The 20,635-nt window shown below is 36.3% G+C and overlaps 2 long non-coding RNA genes across 3 annotated transcripts; one reads left to right on the forward strand and one right to left on the reverse strand.

Moving 5' to 3' along the window:
• Positions 1 to 10,461: 10,461 nt before the first annotated feature.
• LOC113303677 lies at positions 10,462 to 13,863 on the forward strand. The gene is made up of 3 exons (XR_003337664.1): positions 10,462 to 10,632; positions 13,056 to 13,310; positions 13,415 to 13,863. It is a non-coding gene; the product is annotated as an uncharacterized LOC113303677 (long non-coding RNA).
• A 9-nt stretch (positions 13,864 to 13,872) lies between these two features.
• LOC113303678 lies at positions 13,873 to 15,761 on the reverse strand. 2 transcript variants are annotated; one of them, XR_003337666.1, is made up of 4 exons: positions 15,222 to 15,761; positions 14,919 to 15,104; positions 14,708 to 14,772; positions 13,873 to 14,306 (listed from the first exon to the last, which is right to left on the reverse strand). It is a non-coding gene; the product is annotated as an uncharacterized LOC113303678 (long non-coding RNA). The 2 variants fall into 2 exon arrangements; XR_003337665.1 differs by having other exon boundaries at positions 14,919 to 15,761.
• Positions 15,762 to 20,635: the final 4,874 nt, after the last annotated feature.

A 20,635-nucleotide genomic window follows, 5' to 3' on the forward strand; every position in this document is an offset into this window, starting at 1 on the left:
TCTGCATATTGCCAGTAATTCTCCACCTGCATACCACCACCAGCTCATACGTATACAGCAGCTGCAGTTCACCTTCCACCCACCTTCACAGCCATCTACAGACTATCACCACTACCACCACTACATCACCTGCAGTCCACTAATACCATACCAGCAAGTTCATCCAGTACCAGGCTTTGAGCAGCAATACAGCCACCATCGGATCACTGCACAGGTCTGAGTTCGCGACCAACACCAGCAGCAATAACAACTCCACAGTCATCACCAGGCCATACATCATTCACTCCACCTGCTGCTGCGTTGGTTCGCTAGATTGGTTTACTTGTTTAGTATTATATTTTGCTGTGTATACCATGAACTCCAGTAGCTAATTGCATCTTGATTAGGGAAAATTTCAACGTCCGGACATGAATTTATATTGATATTTAAAACAGCCTGTTTTCTAGCAATTATCGTGTTATTGCTCATTCTCTATCGTGCCAATATTGTTAATGTGAATTGTTTCTAAGTCGTTTAAGTTGCAAATTAAATTGGTTTATGGATGATTCCATTGCTAATTCGAGAACTCTTCGACCCGTAATTGTCTAGATGTTCCGAGTACAAGTAGTAATATGTGGTTATTGACGATGGGAAATTTCTTAAATATCCATGTGTAGAGACTGGCACTAGTAGATGAATCGAGCTTTTGTGTTTGTCACTAGGAATAGCCTATCTCACGGAACTTAGTGCATTTGATTGAGTCACACCTAGAGAGCGTACTTCTAGGAAACTTGACAAGTAGAATCCTGTAGTCGAGCGCTTCCGTGTCCGGTGAATTAAGAGATTGCGGAGTATTTGAGCGTACTAAATATTCTAGGGTTATTAGTAATGGGTACTTTGCAGAAACATAGCTATATTGATAAGATTCACGTTTCGTAACCGAGAAAGAATCCTTGATCATTCTCATACTCATATTTGCATTAATATTCAGAAATTGAATTGACAACTTTAGACTCAACTCTCCCTTAGGAACGAACCTGCCTGTCATTGTACTACTAGTTAGTGTAAGAGAAGTAAGGAATTTGTTTTTGCGAGTTCGACACCTCGTCATTACACCATTTCTCGTCAAAGAAATTTTCAAGATGATTGAAACGTATCATTGCTTTCGTCACATGGTAAAGATAAACTTGGTTAAAGCGAAAAGCTTACCAACTCATATTTCGAGATATGGATATGCGAGGTATACTCGGATCGAAATACCAAATGTGTATAATCAAAGTCTATATATATAGCATACGACTTTTTGTCTCAAAGAGTAGGAGATAGAGTAGATATACTTTTGAGTGATAGATAAGTTCAAGTCTTCACATACCTTTTTGTTGAGAAGTTCCACTGGTTCCTTGAGTAGTTCTTCTACTTGTATGATGAATCGCCATGAAGTCCTTGAGCTCAACTACACTTTCTATCCTAGTCCTAGACTTAGCTATAATAAACTAGAAATCAAGACTTATAGTTTTGATCACTAACATTGACAAACATGCTTGAGATAGCAACGCATGCGAGTTCGACCGAGCAATGCTCTAACAATATCCGTTAAGAATCCTACGGGGAATCAGACTGTTAAATTCCTTACAAACAACATTATATGTCGTTATGGATTGCCAAATGAGATTATATCGGATAATGGGTCCAACTTTGTTAACAAGGAGGTAAAAAGGGAGTGTGCAAAGTACAAAATCCAGCTAAGGAACTCAACCGTTTATAGGCCGCAAACCAATGGTGTTGTGGAAGCTGCGAATAAGACATTAGGCAGAATTTCGAAGAAGATGACGGAAACATATGAATATTGGGGCGATAAGTTACCTTATGCATTATGGGCATATCGTACCTCGATCCGTACACCTGATAGACACATTTTTGTGTCAAAATTGATCTCAATACTATATATTGTTGGCACTCGACTTCGTATTTATTATGGTGTTTTATGTGTTTGTAGGTATTTAGGGCAATAGACGTTTTTGGAGAAATCGGCTCGAAAAGTTGCTTAAGGCACCTCCGGAGGATACCTGCTAAAGGGACCCCATTTTGGATAAGGGGCATCCACTTTATAAGGGGCACTATCTGTTATGGGCACCTCAGACTTCGCTAAAGGCACGCCATCTTATCCGTTTGAATTTAGTAATTGGGGGGAAATTGTTTTCTTCTCGTGCGTCTTTTACTGGCAGAGTTGGCTTCGATTTTGGATGTGTCCGGCAGAGATTCAATCAAGCTTGTTTGCGTTGGACTATACTTGTCTAAGCAGGGCTTGTACAATGGATCTAACGGATTATAATGGGCTGGATACTCAGTTCTCGGTGCTAACAGGGAAAGTAGATACTCGGAATTTTGGACCGGCTTTGGAAAAGGCTTTAGCGAGATTTAAGGGGATTGTGGCTTGGATTCGGATTGGATTTGGTGTATTTGATCTAAACAGGAACGGTAATCCTTTTAGATTCCATAAAATAAGGATAGAATTCTGTTTCACGTAGAACATAAGAGGTGGAGATATTGCCGGAGTTTGGGCGAGATCCTATTGAAGTTTTTCAAGGATTTGGGTTCTGATTTGGACTTGGGTTATTCTGTTGGAGTATTTGACGTATTTGGATTGGTCTTGGATTGATGCGGTGAAACAGGGATGCTGAGAAGTTTGTTTCGAAGAAAACGAACAAGCTTCCATACTTATCTCACGTAAACAGGGCAAGACAGAGTCTCGGGAGTTAAGTTATTTTTTTTGGAAGTTGCGTACAACTTTGGAGAGTATACTTTCTCAGGATTCTATTCTATCGAGTTGGAATATTTGTTAACAAAATAAAGACGCGGTGAAGAGCAGAAAAGGGAGGAAAAGCCCGAGACTTTCATGTGAAGTAAAAGAGACTTTCGTCGACGATTAAACGGGCTGTCATGTATATATATATATCTTGGGGGAGTCCCAAAAGAGGATGTCGAGAGTTTGGGGTCGATAGAATCGGAGCAGAGAAGCACAGGTGAAGTTGCAGGAATATTCACCTGCTGCTGGTGAAGAAGAGAAGCTGAAGAACATTGGACATACGAGGACAGTCGCAGAGGCAGTCTTTTTCAAACAGCATAACAGAAGTATCGTTGTTCAACAATAATAGATAACATATATCATAAGCTTGTCATCTTTTCTCTGTAACAGTTCAACCCGTTGTAACAGATGTTTGTAACACCATTGCAGCATTGCAAACTGTCTGCTTTATTAGTTTTCTCTTGTTTTTCACCTATTTGAGCTATGAACAACTATTTTGAGCACGTGAATAATATGAGGAGCTTAACCCCAACACTGGGATGACGGAGGAAGCCATATTTCATGCGTGTGTTAATTATATTTAATTCTTTCATGACTTTTTGCAAGGATTATTAATTGTTTTATGGTTTTTATTGAACGGTTGTGATTTCAATTGATGGGTTATACTTAGGTTAAGTCTTTTGATATCCCATGCTTTAGATTTACAGTCGTTGCTTTTCAAAAATCTACCTTGGCAAAGAAACAGAGTCAATATTCTATTTGAGATATAATTGTCTAGAATAACTATATGAATCGCATGAATGGATTTATTGGTGGAATCCTGAGTCCCAGTCTCTCGTAACATTAAGTGAAACCAAAATTAAGTCTGAAATCAAATCTTTACAAGTCTTTGAACGAACTTCTACTTATCACTTTCAAGACTACATCAATTTTCGGCGCCGCCGACGCGGATATGTATTTAGATTTTTTTAGGTTTATTTTTATTTTTATTATTTTTTGTTCTTTTTTACCTGTTTTGGTATTTTTCGATTCTTTTCGATTCTTTTTTACATCAATTTTTGATTTAGTTTGATTTGTAGATATTAAAAGTGGCACCAAAAATTGGTTTGATTTGTAGATAGTGGTAAAAGTGGTTCGATTCTCAGACTTGCGAAGGATATTCATCAGACTTAAATTCTAATATTAAAATAGAAAACTCACTAAAAATTATAGCAAATTCAATCAAAGTTGATATCAATATTAAAAGAACACTGAGGCTAAGATTCCACTATTTTCCAAGTTCAAAGTGATTTAATCTAATATTTATATTCATGCAATTTTTTCGTTCAATTTGATTCTAAACTATTGCAACAAGTAGATTCTCAAAATAACAAGTGTAAATCCGAAGAATAGAACATCAAAAACCTAGGTCCAAGCATGCTCTATCAAAAGAAATAACAATTGCTTAACAAGAATCATTCAATCAATTTTCACTCAAGGCAAAACAATCATAAAAATAATTGCGATAAATAAATAAATAAGAATATACCAACACCCACTGGTATGACTCCATACTCTTTGGTTTATGGCACAGAAGCAGTTTTTCCCGCTGAAGTTGAAATTCCCACCTTACGAGTGATAAAGGAAGGCACGATACCCGAAGATGAATGGATAGAGTCGAAGGTTCAACAACTGAATCTGATCGATGAAAAGAGGATACATGCTGCATGTCATGCACAAGCTTACCATTTGAGGATAACACGAAGTTTCAACAAGAAGGTTCATCCGCGAGGCTTAAAGGAGGAGATCTAGTGCTTAAAGAAGTCAAACCCATAACACATTCTGACCAAGAGGAAAGTTCAAGCCTAATTGGGAGGGTCCATACATCATCAAAAGCATCTACCCAGGATCCGCAGTCCGGTTAACTGATCTGGACGGACGAAAAGAGACGAAGCTCACAAATGTCGACCAACTGAAGAAATACTACACCTAAGGTAAGTGCTCAAACCTATCTAAGGGCGGCGAACGTTCATACAATTTAAGGAGATTTTTTAGCAGTTCAATATCTCTCTCTCATTGTGTCAGGTAGAAAATAAGTAGGGGCAGAGTCGTCATTATGTTTGGCCCCTTCCGTCAGTCAGTCAGTCAGTCAAAAAAAAAAAACTAGGGGCAGAGTCGTCATTTTTCTAAGCCCCCGTCAAAGAAAAAAAAGGAATTATCATTTTCACTGTCAAAAAAAAAATAAAAAATCTAGGGGCATCACCATTATCATACTGGGCCCATGTCATTAAAACATTCCAGTCTTTTGTTGTAACGGTCGGTCATTTTCAAGTAAATAATTTAGAGAGATACGTTAGTCCAATTGTATGTCATCATTAGCCATGTAATGTCATCTCCTAAAGTTTTGTGAGCAACGGACGTCCAAACAGGTAGATTTAAGTAGCAAATTTTTTTTTTTTGTGTAGTTAATAAACAGCCACTTGAGAAAATTGGTCGGCATTTGAAGAAATCAAATAAGAATAAGAAGCATCGAGGAGAAATGGTCAATAATTGAAGGAGTTAGAAAAGAGTGATAAGCCGCGTGATGAAACTAGGATAGAAGAAGGTAAGCCAGCATATATGTTCTTGGGAATATTTTGGTAAAACATCAAACAGTTGAGGATGGTTGGAATTGGTCAGATTGACTCTTGAAAATTCAACGGTGCCGGCGTAATACCAGTGTTCTCCCTCCCTACACGGTAAATCAGGAAGTTGGGTTCCTTTGTACCATAATCAGGTATTTTTGTTTTTCATTTTATAGTGTTTTTTAATAAATAAAAAAAAAAACTCTAGTTGTGTGGAAGCCAATGATGAAAAATCTAGGTAAAAATAAAATAAAGATAATAATAAATTACTCCATTTAGATTGACCGTGGCAATAATTCCACACAATTAGTTGTATTTTTTTAAGATTTTCTTTTCTTTTTTAGGATTATTTTTATAGAGTTTATTTTCTTGAGGAACATATACTACTAATCACTCTCTCTTATGTGAAGCATAGCCACCGACTTATTGATTATTGGATCTTTTGTGAGAATTCCAAGTAATCAATGCTGTTTGTAGATCTTTGTCTACAATTTCAACTAGTAAGTCTTCGCGGGAAACTTTGTTAAAGGAGGAATGGCGACTCACTCGAAGAAAGTAAAGAATTGTCGAACCATAAAGATTAGCCGAGCTTAACAAGGAAAGCATGGGACTATCGGCTCAAGCAAAGAATGTATACCAAGGTGACGAAAGTGGTCAAAGTGGGAAGTCAGCTATTGCAACAAAAGAGGAAAGTTTTGAAAGTGGATACAAGAGAAAATGATTGTAATCGATACGTAAATGTTTCCTTGTTTTCGCAACGCAACGTTACGGACCTCTTGGCTTACTAGCCATGTAATGTATATATGTGTAAAATTAAATACTTAGAGGTGCTTCGGGTGAACTGAACCGTGTCATCCCAAAAAATCCAGTAGAATCCAACAAGGTAGTTGAGCCAATTTTTGTACGAAATTAGGTGTATGGCTTTTCCATTCAATGGTGGGAAACCTCTGGCAAAGAAGAGAAACTGTAGACACCCCAATTTCGCACAAACGTCGTGTCTAAATTGAAAATGTTGTCGCGAACCGAATCTAGCAACAAACCGGCGGTAAGCCCGATTTACTGTTAAGAGTAAAATGATAATCAACTGAGTGTTGGACTTTTTAGTCCACTTTTGAAAATCCACTAATCAGAATCAAAACGTTTCTAGTTGGACTTTGCTCCAAGTAGTGCGACCATTGATAAAGGTCATGTCCGTTCCCATACGTTAGTCTTTCCGACTAGCTAGACGTCCACCAAGTTCGTTGTCTGATACGAGCCTTATAAGTTAGATTCCACCCCAAATGTCGACATACTCTTGATATTAGGTTCTTTTGTTCCCAAGTCTTTCCTTCCAACTAAGATTCTAAGTTTAAATGAAATCTTTTACATTTTGATAATAATATCCAATGAATTTATGAGAATGAGTAATAATATTTAGGTTTTAGAGGACAATCGTTTGATTTTAGGCATTTGATCCAAGGGCCTTAGTTGATTGTAGGAGGCTATAAATAGGGAGATTTTTCATGAGTTTTGGGGATAAAAAAGTTTAGGAGAGGAAGGGATACTAGCTCGAAAGAATTCACAGAGGTTTCAGGAGAAAAACAGTGAGGCTAAAAATTCATTTTGAAACGGAAGTACGCAGTTGCTTGATTCCGTTCGCGGAAAAATCATCTGTTGGTTTCAATTAATCCAAGTTACATTTCTATCATCTGTGAAAGAGGATTTAGTGGAATATTCATTGGCTTATAATTTAATTAGTGACCATGATTTTTATTTGTTGTTGTAAGTTAGAATCATAAAAACCCAAATATAAAGTAGAGGCCAATCTACGGATTGGACGGGTTGGGTGCCTCACACGTATTTTGATTTCCGGACTGAATCTCTGAAACTTGGACCAATGCTCTATTGGGTCCCAACTCCCTAAGTTGGGTGGCGACTTCTTATTAATAATATTTTCAAGTTTTTTTCCATTTCAGATATTTTAGAGATCTTAACCGATTTCGACGGTATCTAAGATATCTTCACCAAAGGTCTGCCACTTCCACTGCTTGACGGATTACGAGACAAACTAATGCACTTCTGCACCATCACTGTTTCAGTTTGAGGGGGAGTGTTAGATACTACTGAGTTACTGCTCCCTGCATACGTATGAGCCACTCAAGTGCACTTCTCTTTTTAACGTTTTACTTGTCTTCTATTGTCTCGAATATCCTAGGTTTATTCCATTAGGGTTTTCTTTATCTTTCAACATAAGTCTTGTGATGTAATAAACCTATTATCTCTGACCTAATCAATACATCGGATCTTATCAATGTCTCTGTGTCAACATATTTATTACTCAATAACAATACTTCTGTTCAATCATTATCAATAAACATCGATATCACTGCTTACACCGTTAATATCTCTGTTCTATGACTCAGGGGATGAAAACAAATGGCAGTACCTGATGTATAGGATGTAAGTTCTTTTACTCAATAGCATTCGTTTTTAATTTAGACCTAAAAGATATAATCAGTTTGATAAAAATGATTTTCTAGGGGTCCAAAAGAATAAACGATATTCTCTATTTTGTTGGCGCCAAAAATGGAGGATGATCACACACCAAAAAAAGAGGAGGATCACATGTATATATACGAAGAAATATATATGCATATGGTTAGAAAGATTTGCAAAATCCATTTGAAATATGTTCTTTAACTATGATCAAGTCATAGTTTAATGACACTGTATCTTGATTATCCAACGGCGAGGAAGATGATCATTCAAATTTGCTCGCGCGTTGTGCGATCAAAATTTTTTCCTGCAGAATAAGTAGCGGAATTATGGGTGGGATAGACCTGGCTCTGACCTCCCTAAAATCCTAAAATCCCTAATTAGGCCTTAAGTTTCTATACATTTTAGGTTTAGTCCTCAAACTTTTAGAGTTAAGTCCATCAAAATTCATAATTTCTTTCAACCCCTACATCATAAAACCCGGCTCCGCCGCTGACAAAATGTACCATTAAGATAAATTATGAGTCAATTCGGTACCATTAAGATAAATTATGAGTCAATTCAAATTGAGATCTGACAGTGGGTCTGTGTTGCTAACCTCGAACTGAAGGATGATGTGTTGTTGATGCTCATCCACCTTCAGGTTCTTCATGAGTAAACAAGAGCGAGTATCAATATTTTATGTTCCTAGTCTAACGTAACAGAGTTGATTCTAGTAATCAAATCAAGCCTCTTTGAGTTTTGAAACTAAAAGATGACAACCAAACTAGACATACCAATACTTGGTGGATTCAACAGAGGAATGCTCTAAAAATATCTCACTTTAATAATTTTAATGACAAAACTCTTCACATATGGAGAATAATCATATTACTACATATATCGAAAAATATACGAGGATTAGACGGGTAATATGGTCGAGTTTTGATTGTGAGGATGAGAGGCTGAAAGGCTTACAAAAAATTTTCTTTTTACAAAAAAATTATTTAATATATCATATAAGGATTCGGCCACCTCAAAATTTTCACCAGAGTCACACATTTTTGTTGAGTGAATCAAATTTTAGATTTTCCAGCCTAGATTTCCATTTTCATTTCCTTCTACATCTTCTTCCCTCCAAAAATCCAAAACTATAAACCTTGTTTTCTATCTGTTAACTATAATCGAAATGGTCAAGCTTAATTGGAAATGTAAGCCCCGTATACGAGGTTTCTAAAAGACAATGACTAAATACAACCCATGTTTAGGTTAAATGCAATCCATATACCACTTTTAATATTTTATTATATTTCATTTTGAAAGTAACTAAATACAATCCAAAAAAGTCAAATCAAATCCTAATCCTGCTCATAATCCGAAAATGACCAAATAAAACTAACCAACCGTTTTCGATTAGGGTAACTTTATATTTAGAGTTTTTTCATATTTCCTTCTTCACTAAACTTACTCCATGCGTGATCCAACCTTAAAAACAAAATACAGTACTGAAAATAAGTCATTGAAAACGATCCTTGTTTCTGTTCGGTTTTCTTACTTGTGGTTTGTTTTATTCCATTTATTGGAGATTCCTCTTCCGCCCAAACCGCAATAGTTTTCACTGTGTTGTTTGCGAGCCGTAATACATTGGGGTTTGATCGAGTTCAAAGTTGGTTTACGATCATATACTTAAACTTCATAACTCTGAGTCTGAATCTCTCATCGTTGTAGTGTTCAATAGTTGGTAAATGTGCCATCAAGTTAGAATCGTGGGAACTCATTTAAATGTCAGCATATTCTATCTAATGATCATCTCTATCCTATCTTATAATTTCTTCACAAAATCCTTACGGTGGGTTTGGATATAAAATTTTAAAAGTGGGATTTATGGGTCCATAAAATTTGGTGGAATTACATTTTTCGGAATGTTTGGTTGTCCAAATTCTTGGAATCACGTTTCCCACGGAACAGTTTACCAGCAAATCCGAAATCCGACCCCTCCCCCTAAGATTTGCTGGGAAACTTATCAAGGGATTTATGGACCCATTTTTTTAAACTTTAAATCTTATATATATATATATATATATATATATAAATTTAGGATTCTAAGGGTAATAGCAAACAATATATGGACTTTAAAACAATATAATTCTATGAATCCTATGAATTTTAAATGAGTTACCAAACACACGAGAAATTTACATGAATCCCAAAATTTATAATCCCATGAAATTATAAATCCTCGAAATATGATTATTTATTATTCCTAATCATTCAAATTTTATTTCTTAAACTCATTTAATTGTTAAATTAATAGTAAAACACAGAACAATTAAGGTTGGATCAAATCAGTCGATGGTTTGAGTTGTATATAACAAAACTGTAAAAAGTGATGGCAGTTGTATTTAACAAATTACATTCGTCCGTGGGTTGTATTTAGTTAGGATTGCATTTAACACAAACGTGGATTGCATTTAGTTAGTACTTTCTAAAACTGCTCTAAAGTAGTCCACCTCAATTCCCTTGATGGTCCAGGGGCCGGCACGTTCTTAAACAACGCCAAGACCATGGAGTAATCCAAACACTTGACGAGTCAAATATGAACCACTTAACCCGGACACCATTACGGCACTCCGACTTTTCTAAGCGGAAGAAGAGGAGGAGGAAAAATCAAAAGTATTTGAGTTTCTCTTATTCACAGAGCTTCGATTCTCTCTGGATAGTTCTTCGATTTTCATTTCAAAGATGTCTTTTCTACAGCAAAGCATAGAAGAAGTGGTGTAAGAAAAGGAGGTAACATTTCTAATGATATTAACAACTTATCATCATCATCATCATCATCAATTATAGGTAGTAATGTTGATATCTTAACTCTGATTCTAACTCGATTACCTTTAAAATCACTACTTGTATTTAAATCTGTATCTAAACAGTGGTTATCTATGATTACTGATCCCCAATTTGTTCACAGACATTTCCTTCAAAACCCTAGCTTCTCTATCCCAGGATTGTTCGTGGGAGAGGAAACTTTCTCCGTGGAATACCCCAACTATGACTATATCTCCCTTGACGGAAACATCAGTAATTATATTCCTTTTGAAACCCTACCTTTTGATGATCAGAGATCAAGTATAAAAATTGTGCAATCTTGCAATGGCCTTCTCTTGTGTAGTAACTTGTGTAATAGCTGGAAATACAACAAAAGTGATTGTACTTTTTACATTTTCAATCCATTCACAAAGCAACACAGAACCTTACCTCAATCTCAACTGCTAAGACATGGTTTTGCGGATCTTAGAAGTGTTAGCTTAGCTTTCGACCCATTTACATCTCCGCATTACAAAGTTATATCTATTTGGAGTACGACTCCAAATACCACTAACTATAGAATTGAAATATATGATTCTGAAACATCCTCTTGGAAGTTGTCTGGATTTGATCCGCATACTACGCAGGATGAATGCATACTATCTTGCCCAGGTATCTTCTGGAATGGTTCTTTGTACTGGTGCTATGGTGGAATCGGAACTGTGGTTTATTTCGATATTCATCGAGAATTAATTGGGACAGTGCCTAGTCCTGTGCAATGTGATTATAAGAAGAAATACAAAATTGCTGAGTATCGGGGCAAATTCTATCTTGCTGTTGCTTCAAAATATACCGCCGGTTGTTTCGATGTATTCAGAATGGATGCTGCTTACACTAGTTGGAATTTTAAAGGCCGGGTTGATCTTAGGTTAAATCCACATCGCCAATTTGACGGCTCTCCTCCTAAGTATTTTTTTGATCATATCTTGTTCATTGTTGAGGGAGAAGAAGAATCGACAAAGTTGGTGTTGCTAACGAGAGAGAGTAAGATTATCTTGTATGATCTGAAAGAAATGAGCTTTGGAAAAATATATGATCTATCACCAGAACAAGATTTACCTATACGTCCCAGCTTTTATCAAAATATAGAGTCGCTAGCTTGTGTTTAGTCATCAATTAACTTGAACTCGAGTAGCTTTTATCAAAATATAGAGACGCTAGCTTCTGTTTAGTCATCAATTAGCTTGAACTCAAGTAAACGTTCAAGTCTAGGTATGGTTTAGTTAGATTTTAATTTCTCTTGCTGGTCATTTTCTAGGTTTAACAATTACTCAGAGAATTATATTTGTCTTAATGTCTCTCTTCTTTTCTTTTCTTTTCTTTTGACCTCTTGGGTTACGCCCTTTTGGTTTTTATCAAGATTTTGAGGCAGTTATTGTATGGCTTATGAGCACTGGGATGGAAGAAGCAGGGATCTGAACTCTTACATTTCCCTCTTCGGTACTCTAGTGCAGTCAAGCAAGGATGTTATGTTGCTCCAGTCTGAAGGTATAATAGCGAGTTCTTGAAAGAATGAAGCTGTTGTGGATGCGTAAGACACTGTTGGTTATGAATCTTAAATGAGCTCACCAATAATTTGAGAAGTTTTCACAATGATTAGGCTACAATCTTTGCTGTAGCAGTGACTGTTCTGCTGGTTCTGTGGGTGCTTGTATGAAAATGTATTCAGAAATTGGTGAATCTTAATGGTCGAAGAAATTTAGAAAATACTTACTTGATTGTTTCTGTTTTAGTCGAGCCATGTATGTGATCGATTTACATCAGGCACATTAGTTTACCATGAGGTCTGGATCTCCATTTTAACATCTTTTTATGATTAGATTTCCTTTTCGATTTCAAGATGAGAGAGCGTAAAGTAACCTTTTCGATTACAGCTATTTACATTCCTGGTACCGTTTGTGTCTGATGGCTTAAGTTAATTACTCCCTCTGGGTAACTTTTTGGGGCAACGATCATTTACTTTTGGTCAAGTTTAACTGTTGATTGTTTCATCAAGGACTTGAAATATACCCAGCAAAAATCTGATTGTACCACGGCCAACCATGTTGCACCAACACAATACTGGAAGTGGAATGGAATGCTCGGACCCTCCCATACACTTTAGTGTCTCTCATCTTTTGCTGGTCAAATCTCAGTGTACAAAAAAAGCACATAGCTCAAAATCTTGAGAATTCAAAATTCAAATTGAACCATACAGTGTCTGTCGACCTGATAGGCCCTTGCTAGGTGTCTCCTTGTGAATAGTCCTACTCCATCTTTATTAGCTGTGCAAAGAGGAAACACTTACTTTTGTTTATCACTTTTAGACATTGTTCCTTACTGATAATCAATGGCGTCTAAAATAATAGGGGTTTCTTCATCTTTTAAGTTCGATTGGAAGATTGAGCAGTTCTCAAAGTTGGATTCTCACGAAGGACATACCTCTGATGTTTTCTCCGTAGGGGGTTGTAAATGGAAAATGCAGATCTATCCAAAGGGAGAGAGGGAAGTGTACGATTACTTATCTTTGTACCTTGTTCCTGTGGAGCTGACGAAATCAATGAACATGGAGTTCAGTTTTGCAGTCACAAGTCAAACCGATCACAATATCAGAGTGCGGATAGGTATTATCTTGGTTTAGACTATCATTCGTAATTTGGTTAGATATGTAATTGCTGTTATTTAATCACATCACATTCTTGTTTGGTACCGTTACTGGATTTTGCAGAAGGAAAAGACAAATTCGCCAAAGAAGATAAGCTCGGTTTGGGTTGGGCAACGTTCATGCGTCTTACTGAACTCCATGACCCTGCTAAAGGATTTATTGTGAACGATACGTGTGTCATTACAGTTGAGATTGCTTGTAAGATGAAAGAAGACAAATGATGATGGTGCTGTGAGAATGAGTGAACCAGCTGACAAGGTTTTGGAGACAAAAAGTTGCAAACTCAAAGACGAAAGGCAATAGGGGATAATTTGGGGAAGGTTGAAGTTCAGCTAATTGCACCACCGATTACTCTAGTATCATTAATGTATCTAAAAGTAGGTTTTAGAAAATTATTTTTCAAAGTAAAGCTTTAGCAGACATTAGTGTATGATGAAATTGATGCTGCTAGCATTTGATGCATATTTTTGCGATTAGATCTTTAATCTTATGTTTATTTGTGAATTTAATTGCGAGACTTTTAAAATTAAAGAATCTAAGGTTGCAAATGAGAGATAAGGAGAGGACCAAATCTGCCGGATTTCATCCGCTGCTCAGCGCTAGCATTGCTGCTAGCAATCTGTTGTCGAGGGAGATAGCCGCCTATCCAAGCCCAAATTCCATCCCCTCCTTGCTAAAGCCGCATATTCAGCGCATTTGGCATTTACATTTTGCAATGTATGAGTATCATTATCATGATTTGTACCATTTTATGTTCCCCTAAGTTGTTTTTTACTCTGCTACTTCAAGGTCCCGATTTGCCAACAAAAGTTCAGAGAGTTTTTTTTTCTTCTGGTTGATGATCTGTTGTGATTTTACTCAAGCAAGTGCGCAAGCAAGGCTTCTGGTTGAGATGGAAGTGGTTTGGTATTAGTGAAGGTTTTACGCGCCATATTATTGGTGTTAGGAGATGAAGCTGCATAAAGAATATAGTGTTGTGAGGATACTTCTCAATATTGTTTGCAAACAATTAGTATTAAGTAAGCCAATCTTTCTCTAATACATGGATTTCTGGCTGACATGCCCTATGCGCTGTGTTTTCTAAAATCAGCGAGCAAACTTCTAGAGTTTTGGTAATATCCTAATCAATGTATTTAGATTAACGGAATTCTACTGATTTCTTTTTCTTAGAACTTCATGAGGCACGCCTTCATATCTCATTATAATAAGTCCACGTATCCAAAGAAAAAACGGGTCATATTTAAAAGTTTAAAATTCTCCGGATACTTAAATTGCACAGAAAAACCCAAAACATAAATCACTTTGTAAAAGAAATTATCCTGATGGTAGTACTATAAAGCAAGATCCACAACTCACATTCCATGAGAGACTCACATAAAGCAAATCCCACGCTCAGAGCATAATTTCATCACCATCTAAACCTTATAAAATCCAATAAAGTAACAAAATCAAAATTTAGCAGTTTACCCCCAGTCAAACAAACAAATCCTCATATTTAACTCCATGTGGCAAACACAACATTGAGTCAAAATCAAAATATATGATATCAGTTAACACATTAACTTACAATTTGCTTGTCAAAGCCACTATCATTTGAGCAATGTTGTCACCATCAAATTTGTCCTCTTGATACAAATATATACATGGCTTTGGCTGGATCAATAGTATCTTTTAGCATTTCAAGAATATTTTCTAAGGTGGAGTTTCCCTGAGTAGTGGATAGATGCATTGCATTCATTTACATATATTGCACCTGATTAAGAGAATAGAATAACTTGCATCACTACTTTCTTCAGTCAGGCATTTCCACAGATACATGACGTGCAGTTCTGAATGTGTAACAGTAATTTTACATAACAGCAATACTTACTGCTGCTTTAGCATGACTAACCACCAATCTTATTCTACTACTGCTCTCCTCTGCAGAAAGTACAAATTCTAGAGAAAAAACCGATAACGAAGAGAGTACCGTGATTCTTCTTCATTAGAGAATGTTGTTCTATTAATGAGGAAAACATTAAAAAAAATCGATACTTAGTGAGTTTCATGTTCTTCTTCGTCTCCCAAAAGAGAATACTTAGTTTTTTGGTATACAGGTCTCAGAGTTGTTTACCAATCCAATCAAATATATAAATCAAATAAAAGTCTAAAACAAAATTATACTGATTAAGATAGTAGTTACCTCATATTCTTGAGAGAGTGCTGTTGGACTTAACAAAAAAAAAATGAGAGAGTATGCTGAAGAAAGAAACGGAGAAACCTGTAAAGATGACAACCTATCAGGTGATATATGTAGTAACACCCCAAGAGGTTCCTGTAACGTGTAACGTCAGAAATTGATTATCAGGTATAATGGCTCGTGTAACCGTCCAACAATGGAATTTTAATGGGATTAATGACCAAGCTGTAGAAGAACGAAGCTAACGGAGTCATCTTTTTGGGGTTGGTCATCGGTGTTAATAAATTTTGTAATGGAAGAGGAGAATGAGCGAAAAAAGTGATCTCACCCGTCGGATTAGGGCTTAGAAAGGGGCTTCGATCTAAACCGCGATTTGTCTTTCCCATTTACAGAAAAATAAGAGCAGTTGATAGCTCTAAAAGGCACATTTATAACCATTAGATTACGCAAACACCATTTATTTTTGTAAGAATGATAATGCCTAAAGAAGTAGTTCCCCTTTACATTTGCATGTGCAACCAGCCCGCTTGAATGGCAGGTCGGTCGAGCAGCTCGATGAAGGCATCAGAAAAAATCCTCATGTTGCTCGACAAATCCTTTTTTCCCCCTCACAAGATTTTACTGTAGGTAGTTTGAAATTTCGAAACCTCGTTATATATCTGATCAAAATAAGAGAGGAAGTTGGACAAATCCATACTCTAGTCCAGCTACCACATGTATCCTTGGCAAAATACGTCGAGTAATTAACTCATGTATCATCTATGTGATGAAGTCATCACTCAACAAACCCTTGTTTTCGTGTGCATAATTTCCTGGTTCCAACCACTCCTAGATGAAAGCATTGGTGAAACGGAGCTGAGATTAGCTTTCTTCCGGAATACGTGTGACCTACGCTCGAGGGTGACTAAAGTAACCAACCCATCTATACTATAAATACTATTGAGTTGATCAACATTTCTCACTCATTTCTTCTCTAACCTCTTCTCCCTCGTTTCTTTTTCATTTATTTTTCCTCTCGTTCTACATCTCCACGTTTTCTAATCCACCTACTTGCAGTAATTCTGCTACCAATCTCGCCATAATGGCTTTTTCTCTCAAAATATTATGTCATATGAACTTGCCGTATGACAACACTCATATTCATGCTTTGAAAATCGGATTCTCATTAAAATTAGTTTCAACAACGCTGTGCTTGTTGGAACCACTGTTTGATGGAACCGTGGAGAACGCAATTTGGGCAGTCATGAACGTTGTTGAAGGTGTACGTGATGAATTCAAAGGTCTTAACAGTGCCATCAACTCTCAATTACCCTTTACGGCGTTGCTTTTAAGGATTGCCACAAGACTCGATATGGTCATGAAACAAGTTGACAAGTTAAGGCGATCATCTAGGTTCAAAGAGTGCGCACTTGATAAGGTTGAAATTAGTGTCTCCACTGGAGAAAACGAAACGGTGGAGAATAATTGATAATCAAACTTGCTTTTAGTTACTCGTCTTCTTGGCTGGAGTAGAGAATATTCCAGCGAAAAAGAAGATTAACTAAAAACAAGTTTGATTCTTGCTTAAAAATTTGCCACGTTTTCACTTTGATTCGCAGTTCTGTCTTACATGTTCACGAAAAACCAAGGACACTCCCTAAAATAGCGGTTGCAAAGCCACCTACTCCGATAATGCGTAGTAGTAAACACAAAAACTAAATTTGGTTGTTATCTTCCCGGTGGTTGGATATTTTTCATTCGATTCCTCTGTTCGGAATCATCACTTGAGCATTTTCAAGTTCCTTCCCTGAATTGACTGTAAAATTTCCGAATTTGGTGTAGAAATGTGGACATTTTTGAAGTTTGTTTTGCATCCTTGATCGTGACTTTTGTACAAAATGATAGATTCTCTTATTTTATTTTCTAGTTTATATTTTTGTTCTCCAATCGTAAGAAATTTGGAATTTCACATGACAGAAAACCATAGAGAGTCTTTAAATTTTTATGACCGGCGGCCAAGTTCAGGCAGATTGACCGCGCGCTGCATCATCTTGTAATATTCGGTCATGATTAAGCTTGTGAGTAATGATTTAGTTGTCAAACACTGGAATTCGCTATTTTGTTAAAAAGGTGGTGTACCTCTTGGTTTTCCCTTGCCAAGGAAGAGCCATTTAGTGCCACTTGTGCCTGTTAAATTATTTAGTGTCCACCACTAGTACGATAGCGGAGTCGGAAATGATAAACGTACCAAAAATGGTAGGGCGCACCAAAAATATGTTTCTCGGGGGATTATCAGGCGGGATAATCTGGCTGTATGTGTAGACTCATTCATAGCGGAGTCAGGCCAAACAAAACATGCCTAATAAATTACTAGTTGGAAAAACAATATTAACATTAAAGTAGAAGACTTTGCTCACAACCATATAAATGCTACTATCACCAATAACACCAGTTGGATTCTTACATACTTTTATGGTAGTTCATTTAGGAATCGAAAACTAGAATCTTGGAACATCATAAAAAAAAACTGGCACATATTGTGGACAAGCCATGGATAGTTATAGGAGATTTAAATGTGGTTCTTCATGAGGAAGAAAAGAAAAGTAGATTTGCATTTAAGAAAAATGAAGCAAAATTTTTCAATAATCTGATTAACAAATGTAACCTTGTGGACTTGGGTTTCACAGGATATACCTACACTTGGAACAACCATAGACTAGATGCTGAAAATATAGAACAAAGACTAGATAGGGCCATTGTAAATGACAAGTGGAATAGAAAATTTCCAAACTCTAGCATAAGACACTTACGACCCTTAGCATCTGACCATGTCCCTATACAACTTAATTTGCATAATCATTGGGATGATGGCCCAACCCCATTTAAATACTTTGGAGAATGTATAAAACATGGGGACTGTGAGGCGCTAATTCAGGATAGTGGAACACAATTGTTAGAGGGTCACCTTATTATAAGGTTAATAAGAAACTAGGAAATGTAAAATGGAAACTCAGAATTTGGAATAGACATAAATTTGGGAAGATAAACAATAATATAGAAAACATAAAGAAAAAGATGATCATAGCAAACTCTAACACAAACCACCCTAACAAGACTGAGGAATTAGCCAATTTAAGAAATGATCTTGCAAAACGGTATGCTAAGAAAGAGAAATTCTGGAAAGACAAAAATAGGGATCAGAACTTGGCCTTAGGAGACAGGAATACAAGATATTTTCACACAAAATCTATACAGATATTTAAAAAAAATAGAATTTATATGATAAGAAATGAAGATAATGTCTGTCTTAATTCTAAAGGAGAGATTGCTGAATGTATAACCTAACACTTTTTCAAAATTGCTACTACTGTTAACCCTGAAATTGACTAAAACATAATAAACCTAATCCTTACTAGTGTCACTCAAAATGACAGTGAAATGTTATGTGCCATTCCTACTGAGATTGAAATAAAAAAAAAAACTTTTTTCCATGGAACCTGATAAAAGCCCAAGACCGGATGGTTTTTCATCCAATTTCTTTCAACAGAATTGGAAAATTGTAGGAACTGATTTGACCAAAATGATACAAACTTTTTTCGAAACAGGGCACATTTCCAAGGAAATGAATGCCTCTTTCATTTCCTTAATACCCAAGCTCTAAATCCTACTTCCTCAGTAGAATTCAGGCCAATATCTCTAGCTAACACTAGCTATAAGGTGATTTCAAAATTAATGGCAGGTAGAATGAAAATTTTGCTAGGTAAAATTATTTCGCCCTATCAGTCTGCCTTTATCCCTGGTAGACAGATAGCTGAGAACATTACGCTGGCACATGAAATAATACACAAGATGAAAAAATCTAAATCTAAGAAAGGCTCTATGGGTCTAAAAATTGACATGTCGAAAGCATTTGACAGAGTTGAATGGGATTTCCTAATTAAAGTGATGACAAGAATGGGTTTTAACAAAAAGTGGTGTGACTTGGTCCACCAGTACATTTCGACTATTACTCTGTCTGTGTTGCTTAACGATTCACCTTCTAATTTTTTTAAACTCACTAGGGTATTGAGACAAGGAGATCCAATCTCCATGTATCTCTTTCTATTCTGTATAGAAGCTTTGTCTAGAACAATACAGAATGCTGAAAATCTGGGATTGATAAAAGGTATTAAATTGGTTCATAAGGCACCTTCCCTTAGTCATCTACTTTTTGCAGATGACTGCCTTGTTTTCTGCAAGATTAGTGAAACCACCTGTAAAAACTTAGTAAATTTGTTTACTAATTTCAGTTTGGCCTCAAGCCAAATGATTAACATGAGTAAATCGAGAGTGTTCTTCAGTAAAAAGACTGAAACTAGCATCCGAAGAAGGGTTAAAGAAATTTTAGGAGTTACAGCAATACCTCTGACTGATAAGTATTTAGGTGCACCTTTGTTTACAAATCGGTCTAAAATACAGTGCTTTGAACCACTAATTGAAAACTTGAGAACTAGAATGACAGGATGGAATGGGATCAATTTAAATAACTCGGGGAAAACTGTCATGATAAAAAATGTGGCTTCGTCTGTTTATGTGTATCAAATGAATTGTTTTAAATTACCTGTTAAAATTTTTGACCAAATAAAAAAAATGCAGAGAAATTATTGGTGGGGAAAAAATTATAAAGGGCTACATAAAAATGGGAAAAAAGGTGTCTGCCTCAAAAATTGGACATCTACGTGCAAAACTCTGGAAGAAGGAGGCTTAGGTATAAAGAAAAATAGCTATGATAGCTAGGATATCATGGAACCTAGGCCCACATCCAAACTCTTTTTGTGCCACTATTATGAAAGAAAAATATTATCCTGACTGTGACCTTCTCCATATAAATAGCAAACCAAATAAAAATGATAGTTGGGTCTGGAAAGGGTTACTAACAGGCATAAATCATATAAAGAAGTGTTGTTTTTGGGAACTAAGAAACGGAAGAAATATTGATATCTGGGAGGATAGTTGGATCCCAGATACTAAACCTCCTCTTCAAAGAAACTTTCCTGCTACTGCAGGGCTTACAAAAGTTAGTGATCTGGTATTGGATAACAAAACATGGGACATAAGTAAACTTGTAAAATACTTTGATAGATAGT

The sequence above is a fragment of the Papaver somniferum genome, chromosome 8 (assembly GCF_003573695.1).
Source record: "Papaver somniferum cultivar HN1 chromosome 8, ASM357369v1, whole genome shotgun sequence".
NCBI classification, from domain to species: domain Eukaryota; kingdom Viridiplantae; phylum Streptophyta; class Magnoliopsida; order Ranunculales; family Papaveraceae; genus Papaver; species Papaver somniferum.